The following is a 12079-nucleotide window of genomic DNA, read 5'->3' on the forward strand; positions in this document are numbered from 1 at the left end:
ACTCAATTCCCCTCTTTTTTTTTTTTTTTTTTTTTTCCGGATAAAAAATTACAATGTGCAGAAGTTGGCAACTAATTCAAAACATTTTACAACACTGTGTGGGATGAACATATGTTTTGAGGGTGTGTTTGGCCCAAGGGCTGCCGGTTTGGGTCTCTGGTGTAAAGTCGTTGTTCCCAAGCCTAGCTGCAGATCAGAGTCATCTGCAGAGCTTAAAAAACACAGATGCCCAGTCCCCTCCCCAGACCCCTGAGTTGAGTCTCTGGGGGTGATGCTAATGCTCAGCCAAGTTTGAGAATCATGAGAGCAAAGGACTGGTTGATGAAACAACATTTACCATCCTTAAAACTATAAAATTAAAGAACGATCACAGTAAAGGAAGTTAGAAAATAAATGAACAAACTGTCTCATGGAAGAGCAAAAAATGGTGAAAGCTTATAGGAATACCTTTAAACACGTTCTCTCATGTTTCAAATTGTGACTTTTCGATCCTTTTATTGAGCTGCGCTTTCCAATATGGTAGCCACTAGCCACATGTGGACACTTAAATTTAAATCAAATTTGAAATTCAATTCTTTAGTTGTACCTGCCACAATTCAAGTGCTAAGGAGCTACATGTGGCTAGTGGCTCCTGTCCTGGACAGCACAGATGTACAATATTCCCAGCACTGCAGGTAGTTCTATTGGACAGCCCAGGTATAGAGATTATGTGTGAAAATCAAGAGAACCATATAGACCTTTTAAGCTATTCATGTGGGATATTTCAAGGGAGTGGTAATTGTAAGTACAGAATAGAACATTTCTAAATTGGCCACATGGGTTTATGTCCTTAGAAAGAATAAGGCTTACCTTAATGCAAATTAGTTAGTAAATACAGATATTTTTTAAAGTAAAAACGTATTTGTGCAATCATTGGACAAATATTTATCCAGTGCCTTCTAAATGCCAAGCACTCTGCTCTTTGGGTTTAAATTATTCATGGAATCAAGTAAGGTTTAAAAATTGTCTTGGGCAGCTTCCAAGGGTTATATTATTCCCAGGTATGCCTATTACCCTTAGTTTTCCATATACATTTCCCTTTAATTATATGGACTTTCTCTTAATACAATAGCTATCATTAAGTTAAAACATGTTGTTTGGTATATGTAATGTAGCTGAATGGTCAAAAGGAAAATGAGACAAGCAGCAACACCTCACAAGAGAGTTTTCTCTTTGCCAAAAAAGTATAGTTTGCCTAGTGATGAGTTTTGAACTGACCTGTCTATATCTGATTAGGGATAGACATGACCCTCTACCCAGCAGTGACCTAACACCATTTAACCAGAGCAGCATTCCACATAGCCATCAACTCCAGTCAGTATTCACGTCTTACTCCTGTTCAAACTGCATTCAGCAGGATAGCAATCCAGAAAGACAGATAAGACAGAAGGAGCCCTAGCATTAAGGGTTTCAGGTCTTGCAGTTATGTGTAAACTTTTAAATTTGTACAAAAGTCTGGATTCTTGGGAAGCAGATCATCCTAAATGTAAAAAGCTGACTTTAAGTTACAAAAAAAATCATGAAATAATTTAAAGGCAAACATTGTGGATAATGTTAAGAATTGTCGAATATAATGCATCTTTATGGAGATGCTGATTAAGGGAAGAACGAGCTGAGTTGCAGGGCCCAGGATGGAAATAAAGGTGAAGCTATAGAAGACAGAATGACTTGGTGCCTGGATGTCTCTTCTGTAGTCATGAACAGTTAATGAATTCCTCAGGGACATATGGACTACATTTTTAAATGGCCTAACAAGTTAACATATTTTTTGTCTGTGGTATAAATCTGATTGGATATTTTATAGTCTCCATGTGGCTTTTAGAATAATAATAAAGGCTGGGGCTGCTTCTGGAATGCAGTTAATAATCAAGTCCTTATCTTTGTAGTGGTTACACATCTTGCACAGTGTTAAGGAGTCATTACTAAGGGACTTGATTCTGGGAATTTTGTGCCGGTTTCCTTTTGTATTAGATGCATTGGTTATCTAATCTTATCTCATAGTATGAGCAACCTCCTTTTGGAAATGCCAGCCATCATCAATGAATACTTACACAAAGGAAGTGCCATAGTGACTTGAGTTTCTCTCTCTTTCTCTCTCTCTTTCTCTCTCTCTCACACACACATACACACACAATCCATCTATATTCAGAATTTATATGACACACCAGGCCCTGTGTTAGGTGATCGGTGCAAAAGATCAATAAAACATAGACCCTGCCCCTGAAGAACTCATACTGTTGAAGGGGGATCCTATGTGTGAATAAACAATTACAATATGAGGAGGTACAAAATTGAGAGGGTGACATAAATTCATACAGGTAGAGATTGTGGAAAGTAAGTCCTCTTTTACTTGAAGTTGACTTTACAACAGAGACAAAGAGCAACCAGGATAAAGAGCATTTTGGTGTGTTGTTAAATCCAAGGCTTCACTATGGTTTTAAATCCATGGTTTAATCTTGGTCATCATCCTGTGTTGAAATGATCCCTAAACCTCTGACGCCCAGACTGAAACGAGCTGAAGGAAGAACTTGAAATGAGGCCAAGAAAGAACTAAGTAGTGGATGGAAAAATAGATTCTTAAAACCCAGAAATATCTGGAATATAAAACACCCTACGGGTAAGTCTGTTATTTGGCCAGACAAGAGAGGGTGATGCTGGGTGCTATGGAGCAAGGCATGGCGAAAGAGACCCTTGGCTCAATGTCAGGAATGGTTCCATGGTCTTGTCTTTCAATATAGCAAGTGGGGAGCTACCTGGTTAATTGTGAGCAGTGATATGGAACAGCACAAAATGCAGCTAGATCTATTAAGCAAGTTCACACAAATATAATTAGAGAAATAGAAGCAAAACCCTGGGTTTTGGCTACATTGCCTAGTGACATCATTTATGTTAGGTAGACTTGGCTATGGGTGAACAGGCATCTTTGTATCCACAGTATGAAAAGCAGTGCTATTGGCTATAATTGCAAAATATCATTATGAGCTTTAATATCCTAAAATATCCTCTGTCCTCTGCTTGCTTTTTCTCAGCTGGAAAACAAGAACGCTCACTAGGAACTAATTGTTCCCTGAGTGGTCTTGTCCCTGCCACAGTTCATTTGGCTTTATCACATTGTCTAAGGTTAAGAGTTCTTGAAGGTAGAACTTGTCCTTCATATGTAGTATTAAGTTTTTAACATTCCAAACTACTCAAGGCATGTGAACGCTTTCATCTGTTTTATTTCCCAATATCCAGCCAACATGCCCTGGCATTACGTTTAGGCTAGGTAAGTTCTGACTGGTAGGTGTACTACCTGTACCAATTGTTGAATTTTTTGAATACGGGAGGTCCTCACTTAATGTCATTGATAGGTTCTTGGAAACTGAGACTTTAAGCGAAACGATATATAAGGAAACCAATTTTACTATAAACTAATTGATATAAAGAAGAGTTAAGTTCCTAAGGCATATTTCTTGTAACAAAAATAACTACAAACGCCTAAATAAAGACCAAAACACTTCCAATATTAAACATTGAATAAATGTGAGCTCCACATACATTTAAGAAAGATTAATAAAAACCAATAAGATAATTATTTACCCAATTATTCCAGCTCAGGGTGGCAGGTGGCAGGTGGCTGGAGCCTCTCCCAGCAGCTCAGGGTACAAGGCTGGACAGGACACCATCCCATCACACGTGGCATGCCCACGCCACACCCACATCACTCACACTGGGACCATTTAGACGTGCCAATTCACCTAACAGGCACAGCTTTGGGATGTGGGAGGAAACCAGAGTACCCGAGAAAACCCACACAGACATGGGGAGAACGTCCAAACTCCATGCAGACAGTGGCCTTGGCCGGAAATTGATTTTTTTTTTTCTCATCAATGTTATAATGAAATGACATGGAAATGAAATGATGTTATTTGGGGACCTGCTGTACTAACCTCTTTGTATTAAGTGTAGGCGGGGATGTACATAATGTGGAAGGATAAAATAAGTCAACTGATTTTAACAGACACGCTCAGATTTATAGTTTTATGTTGACAATCTTTAAAATAGTCTTCTTGGATAAGTCCTCTTTAGAACATTTTAAACACAACTTTAAAATTTTTTCCTTCAGATATTTCTAGAAGGGAAAGATTTATTTGGATACGTAAGTTATGGCCTGATTGTTAAGAAATCATCTATAATATTTAAAGTTGTACTTATGTTAGATCTCATGTTATTAGGCCATGGTCAGATCATGTTGTTAGAAAATGCAAATACCTTTCTTGGGAGCTGCACCCTCCCTGCCATGGAAAATAGATCACATATTGTGACAATGTTAAGTTGCACCTAAGTATAAGCACTAAAACAAAACAAAACACTGAAGAGCTGAAAACATGTAATTCTATATTTTTGTGCTGGGGCAGGCATATTTGTGGCTGATGAAACAAATATAAGAAGCTGCCTTTATTCACTCTGTAAGTTCAGCTCTCTGCTATGCCAAGTGAAAATCTACCGTGAGTATCTGTATTCATCGTGCTTGCTATCTCAGGAAGCAAGCATGGACCCCTATTACGAGAGGGGCAAAAAGAGAGATATTTAAAACCCTAGTAAGGAGGCTCCCTAGCTGTCCACCCTTAGCATTTGTCTTTGTGGAAAATGTTAGGAAAGGTGTTTGTCCAAAGACCAGACACGTATTGAATAACAGGTTCTATTCAAGTGACGAATCTAGATCTGTGTAAAACTGTATGGTTGTGTAGCACTTACCATTTTCAAAAACTTTTTCCACCTACTATCTCTTTGTGGGACCCAGGATATTTTTCACCCTTTTTTATAGATGAACCATTGACTCCTGGAGGTTAAGTGACTTTGCTCATGGCCACACATCCAGCATGGACCTGAGGACAGATCCAGGACCCTCACCTCTTAGTAGTTCCACACTGTTCTACAGTAGTGAACAAAGACTTTGTTGATGTAGAAGTCCAACCTCAGGGCCCTGCAGGTAACACAGCTGGTTCTATACTTGGTCTGCGGCTACCTACAGCCAATGGAGCCACCATTTGATATGGAAGAGTCCCGCTTGTGCATATGGGGCTATTACTCTTCCTCTTGCTGAGTCAGGACTTAAGGACCCCTTGGTATATGCACTCTAGTCCCTAGTGCAATGCTGGCACGTGAGGCACCCAGCAGATGTTTGAATAAAGACCCTGAAATGCTGCCAGGGCAGAAATGAGAGAGCTGGCCCAGCTAGTAGTTGCTCCATAATCACAGTCCTCAGCTATTAACACTCTATCGGTAGACCTACATTTTGCCAGCTCAAGAGATCTCCTTGGACACTGGGGCAGGAAGGAGAGTTGTTTTTCTTTTTAACTAGATGGGAGTAATTTTGACTTGTCTAATCACTGTCCAAGGACTGGCAGCCATGCGGGAAATGAAAGACATCCACTCAGTAAGTTTTCATTCATTCGGAAATTTGGCTTTGTTTAGTCAGTCCCAAGGGTCTTACTGTAAATATGAGATGAGAGAACAAGGCCTGCAGGAACCTACTTGATTTACAGGGGATTGCCTGTATATGTGTTTATGGCAGGGCCAGGAAGTCAGGCCTCACACTCTGTCTTATGGGAGAGCCCACACTGGAGGCCGTGGGAGTGTCTGTAGCACCAGGCTCTGCCAGCTGAATCAGCAAGAGGAAGAGCAGTGGCAGCAGTGAGAGTTGCCTATCCTACATCCCATCAGACTTCTCTTTTTAACTTGCTTCTCTGCATTGCTACCTAGTCCTAGACCACCAACCACCAAGCCATCTTCATAAAATATGCCTGTACCATTAATTCAGTTTCACCTTGTGTACGCAGAAAGTTACTCTGGGAGAAAAGTGGAAACACGGGTCAAATTCCAAGTTGCTAAGAGTGCTTTGGTCTTTCTCTAGCTTCAAGATGGTACCCCATACACACACCTTTTATGTAGCACAGATAACTCTTCTTAAATATTGTTTTAGTTATTGAAGCATTACCATTTGTGTCTTCAAACTGCAGTGATTCTTAGCAATTACTAGTAGCATGTGGTTATTGATTTAAGCACTCCAGCATAGGTTACCCTTTACCTCTCTCTCTCTCTTTAATCCCCAGTGGAACTCCTTTGTGGGTTCTGTGGGTATAGAAAGCGTTTTGAAGGACTGTTAGAAAATGGACAAGTGGAAGGAGAAATGGTGCTTTTTTTTTTTTTTTTAATTTCCCACTGCGCTTGTCTTAATTTCTGGGTCAGCAGATTTCCCCCAGGGAGCCTTGACTTTTATTTAATAGAAAAAGCGTGAGTCTTGGCCAAGGCCCTTGGTGCATATATGATCCATTGTGGGAAGATCCCATGAAAATAAGTGTCATTTGAACATTGTAAGGCATGTAACCATAAAAATATAACAACAACAAAAACAAAAACAAGTGCATTGTGAAAACCAGGAACCTCTGCTTTCCTAAATGGCAGAATGAGATAGTGGCTTTATCTCATGCCCCGGATCATGCAGCCTACTTCAACGTCAGCGGCCAATGGCTGTTCTTCCACATCTGTGATTGCACTGCAAGGCCATTGGTCTAGGCTGTGTCCAGCATTTCTCTCTCTAGGCAGCTATCCCAGAGTTTAGGAGCAAGGAAAGCCAAAGGTTGTTTCTGGAGAAACCAAAGAAAAACTGGGGAGTCTTTGTAACTGACCGTGCTGTACACTTTGGTCTTGGTAGGAGGATTTGGGGAAGAATCCTGTGGGACAGCAGCTATTCATAGGCCTGGGGCTGGCAAAGGAGCCAGGCTTGTCTCTGTGTAACTCACAGGAAAAATACACAAGCAGCCTCTAATCCCAGTGAGCAGAGTGAGATGCCCCTGTTCCCAGAGTCCAGGCGGAGCACCTTGTGTTTGAGACGACTGATACCTCCTGCAGTTGGGTGCCATGAGAAGCTGGCACCCTGGCTGAGGCCACTCATAACGAGCACCTTGTTTGGGGTTTGGAAGGCCTGTGGCGCTCTTTGTTTTTAGGGTGCCTCTGAGGAGTGGCCCACACCTAGCGGAATTCCTCAGAGACTCTGAGAAAAAAGGAACTCTGTTTTGTGCCCAGGGTTTGTGGCTTTGGTTTACTAAACCACCCAATCTAGCCCACACTTTATCTCATACCCACCCTCCATCCCTGTCCCCCTGGGCCATCAGCCTGCATCCCTTTCTTCCCCAGCTCTCTGCTCAGAGGCTGCCTTCTCCTCCCCTCCCCTCCCCTCCCCTCCCCTCCCCTCCCCTCCCCTCCCCTCCCCTCTCTGCTTAGTGGCTGCCCTGCCCTCCCCTCCCCTCCCCACCCCTCTCCTCTCTGCTCAGTGCCAATGTATCTCCTCCTGCTTTTTGACTTCAACTTCAAACCACCCCACCGTCTCCAACCATGCTGCTATTTCTCCTCCCAGAGTTTTCGCACCCAGGAAGACTCTCTGGATTGTCTCTCTGGCCTCTGTTTGCTCTGTTTTATTCTCATTAGAGTTGAGTCTCACAGTGGCAGCACAGGTGTCCGTCAATTCTACTCTGATGCCTCTCCAGGCACTAGAAACTGTGCTTCCTTCACGTGCAGGCAAGTACGGAAGACTAGTACTCTTTGGCTTGCTGTGCTCAGCTAACGCTGCTGCCCAGGTGGGTAGCAAAGTGTCTTGGCCAAAGATATACAATGTAAGCTGCCTAAGATTCTGTGTAACCTTTGGCCCAGGAATGACTAAAGTCCCACCTCCTAGTAAGCTGGAGTGCTGGGATGGGTTAAGCCACTAGAGAGAACAAGGTTAACATTGGCACTATTCCTTCCCAGAGCTCCCCAACTTTGCCAGACCCTGGGACGCTGCAGGTGGAGATGGGATCTATGTATGGTGACAGCAGGCAGGGTCTTCCCTTTGGCAGAATGAAGTGGCTAATCATGCACAGAGAGGTGGGGAACTTTTCACTGGGAATTGCAGATGAAAGAGACCAAGGCCCCAGTGTCAGTGAGGCCTTCATAGCAGGCAGTGGAAGATGGTAAAATGGAAAAGGAAGTGTATCACGAGCTGAGTCCTCCAAGCAGCAGACTCTGAGGTGGAGATCTCTTGCACTAAGTTGATCAGGCCACACTGCTGGGATCTACACCTGTGGAAGGAGGGGAAGGAAGCAGAATTGGGAATAGGGGGTAGTTATCAGTGATGCCGTCTGGGCATTGGCTTCAGCCAGCCTCGTGGGGAACTCGGAAGCTGGGATAACTCTTCAGAGTTGTCCTAATTGGGGCAGGGGGCCTGGATCTTTATTCTGCCTCAGGAAGGGGGTGTGCCCTTGGGCGAGGCAGCTCTTTTTAGCTAAAGTAGTTCCAAAAGAGGCTGACAACTGAGCGCTCTCCCTGAAGGGGATCGTAGCAAGCAATGTATTGTAGTATTCACTACACTATGGAATCTATGGAATTTGAGGAATCACAGTCAGGACATTCAGAGAAAAGGAAATTTCTAGGAAGGCTGTGAAGAATTAACAAACAGCTATAAGAACCATGGGGACCAGACCAGGAAAAGATGGCCCCCACCCTGTGCCTGCGTATCCCTTGTTTTCCTTGGTAATAGCGGCAGTGTCACTGTGGTTGGGAGGAGAGAGGCCCTTCCAGGATTTTAGCCCACCTGGGGTCAATAGGATGGGACCCAACTTCTCTTGCAACTTTTGGGAATAACCAGATTGGACCACAAAGAAGTTTTTGACTTTACCATACGCTGATACAGGGAGCCACCCCCTACTGCCCAGGCTCTGGGCTTTGGCTGGGCCCCAGTCTACCATCTCTCAAACTGTCAGTGCAGTAGGTCACCGGAAGATTGGCCAGTTTTCAATTGTTTGGAGGCTCATTTTGGGGTAAAGATGAATCTGAATGAACTCTTGTACCATGTGTCAGTATGTGTGTGTGTGAAGAAAATAGTCACTTCCTGTTCCATTCCCCTCTGTCTGCAAAGTGATCTCCCAATCTCAGGTGTGATCAGGGCCAAGGCTGGTTTGATAACTTATCATATTACATTTTTATAGTCACCCCACTGATGTCATCTAAGTTTCAAAAGAGTGTATGTACGTGTGTGTCACTTTCCAAAGCAATGCTTGTCCCTGGATAGCAGGGACACATTGGAGAACGTTCTCTCACCTGAGTTTCTTCATTCTAGAAGGACTTGAATCTTCCCACTCCTCCCTGTAATTTATTAGTCTCTGCCCATATACTTTGCTACTGATAGTTTCAAATGTAAGAAGCTTGTTTCTGATGATGGATATTTCCTTTCTTCAGCCTTCCTACCCTCTTCTTTTAAATATATCAGGTCTTCATTTTGAGCACCTGAAGCATTTTTGAATTATTTCGTTGACTGTGGGCTTCGTTTCTGAGCTGGGATTCAGTCAGTTTACTTAAAACTGAATGTTATTTGTAGGCTCGATGGGTCCTGGAGAGACAAAGGGTGTACAAACAGATGCCCTACAAACTTGTGTCTGTCCTCTTCCTTGTCTTCCATTTATTTATAGAGTTTCCCATCCTCAATAAATTCAGAGTGTTAGCATGAAACTTGTTCTGGGTGACTTAGAGGAAGTGTGATCAGGTGATGGAAACAAAGGGGAGAGTCTCCCTCTTTGGTACGGAAGCACAGTGCAGTGGTTAAGAGTGGGGACTGGAGGGAGGGTCAGATTCCTTGAGTCCTGGCACTCCCATCATTGGGGCTGGAATAGATCAATTAAAGCCAAGCCATTTAAGATAGATTAAAATTTCAAGTGAGGCTTTTTTTTTAATGAAAAATGAACCTATAAATTATAAAAATAAAATTTTATTTCATCCAGTAGAACATACATTATAATTGCAACTACATGCTCATTCTTAGAATGAACAAAAATAAATCTCATGTGGATTTCTGGCATAATTTTCAAGCTAAAAGTGTGTGATAGCATGATACAACAGCCTTCACTTTGGGTATGATTTTATAGCAGAAATTTCTTGGCAATCATATTAGAGAGCATCATTCATTTTCCAAGGAGCTCTAATAATTCTTTGACATTTAAATCACTGTTTTTTTGAAATCCACATCCTTTTTGATTTCTAAAAGTTAACTATTTTATGGACTTTGTCAATTTTTCTATGCCTTTCCAACAATACTTCAATACTTTTATTAACTCCATAGACTTCTACATATTTGAGATAATTGCAAAGGTACTTTGTAATCAATTTGCATTTTATTTGTATTCCACTGTTGTTTTACTTTTTATTTTAAAATAGTTTTAGACTTATGGAAAAACTGCAAAAACAGTACAGAGTTGTTGCCTACCCTTCACCCAGATACCCCAAATGTTAACAACTTACATAACCAAAGAACAATGATCAAAATCAGGAAATCAACATTAACACGTGATTTTTAACTAAACTACAGAGCTCATTCAAATTTCACCAGTGTTCCGCTAATGTCCTTTTTCTGTTTCAGGACCCAATCCAGGATCCCGCATTGCATTTAGTTATTGTGTCTCCTTTGTCTCCCCCAATCTGACAGTCCCCAGTCTTTCCTTATCTTTTGTGACCTTGGCATTTTGGAAGAGTACTGGCCGGTTATTTTGTATGCTGTCTCTCCATTTGGGTGTTTCTGATGTGTTGTCATGACTACACTGAGCTTGCAGACTCTTGGTAGGACCACGAAAGTGATGTTGTATCCTTCTCTGTACATCCTGTCTGGAAGCACATGCTGTTCATACGTCTGACCACCAACGATGTTAACTCTGATCACTTTGTTTTTTTTTTTTTTTTTTTTTGAGACAGAGTCTCACTCTGTTGCCCAGGCTAGAGTGAGTGCCGTGGCGTCAGCCTAGCTCACAGCAACCTCAAACTCCTGAGCTCAAGCGATCCTCCTGTCTCAGCCTCCCGAGTAGCTGGGACTACAGGCATGCACCACCATGCCCGGCTAATTTTTTCTATATATATTTTTAGCTGTCCATATAATTTCTTTCTATTTTTAGTAGAGATGGGGTCTCGCTCTTGCTCAGGCTGGTCTCGAACTCCTGAGCTCAAGCGATCCGCCCACCTCGGCCTCCCAGAGTGCTAGGATTACAAGCGTGAGCCACCGCGCCCGGCCTGATCACTTTGTTAAGATGGTGTGTGCTGGGTTTCCCCTTTGTAATTAATGACTACCTTGAGAGAGATACTTTTAGAGTATGGAGTATGCAAATATTCTATTTTCCCTCAAACTTTCATTCTCTAATTAATAAATGTAAAAGAAATGAGGGAAGTAGAAAAATGACCATTTGTCAAACACCACGGTCATAATTGTTGCATGCAAGGTCTACTATGTATCTCATGCAACCACTATGACTGTGTTGTTTGACAAATGGTGGTTTTTCTACTGACCTTATTCCTTCTACATTTGTTAATTGGAATTTGGATTTTGAAAACTTAGTACAAAAAAAGGTAAAACATCTCACTAATAACTTATATATTGATCGCATATATTGAAATGCCAATTTTTAAGATATATTGGGTTAAACAAAATATATTATTAAAATTAGGTTTCTCTGTTTCTTTTTACTGTTTATAATGTGGCTACTGAAAAACTCAGCACTACACATGCAGCCCCCATTTGTGGCTCACATTACATTACTGTAGGGCAGCACTGCCTTGAGGACTCAGATTGTGAACTCTTGTGCCTGTCTCATAGGATTATTGTGAGAATATAATATAAAGCATTTGGCATAGTGCCTAACATACAGTAAAGTGTTCAAAAAATTAACCATTGTTGCTGAGGTAGGAAAGGACAGACACTCTTATGAACTCTCGACTGTTCTCAGGAGAACTGAAGTGTTTTCATTAAGAACCCCAGTGGATTGGGACTTCTCTAGAGGAGAGACTGCTGGAGACACCGAGCTCCTCCTCAGACCTGAAGGGCTGGTGTTTTGGTGGAGAGCAGCGGAGAAAGGCAAAGCTTGCTCATGAGAAGTTGGACGGGTCATCAATTTCCAGTGGAAACTGAATAAGAGAGGAGAGGGAAGAGCACACAGTAATCTGGCCGGAGAGGAGTACAAAAATGCATCTGCCTCGTGGGACAAAT

The sequence above is a fragment of the Eulemur rufifrons genome, chromosome 17, assembly GCF_041146395.1.
Source record: "Eulemur rufifrons isolate Redbay chromosome 17, OSU_ERuf_1, whole genome shotgun sequence".
Taxonomy (NCBI): domain Eukaryota; kingdom Metazoa; phylum Chordata; class Mammalia; order Primates; family Lemuridae; genus Eulemur; species Eulemur rufifrons.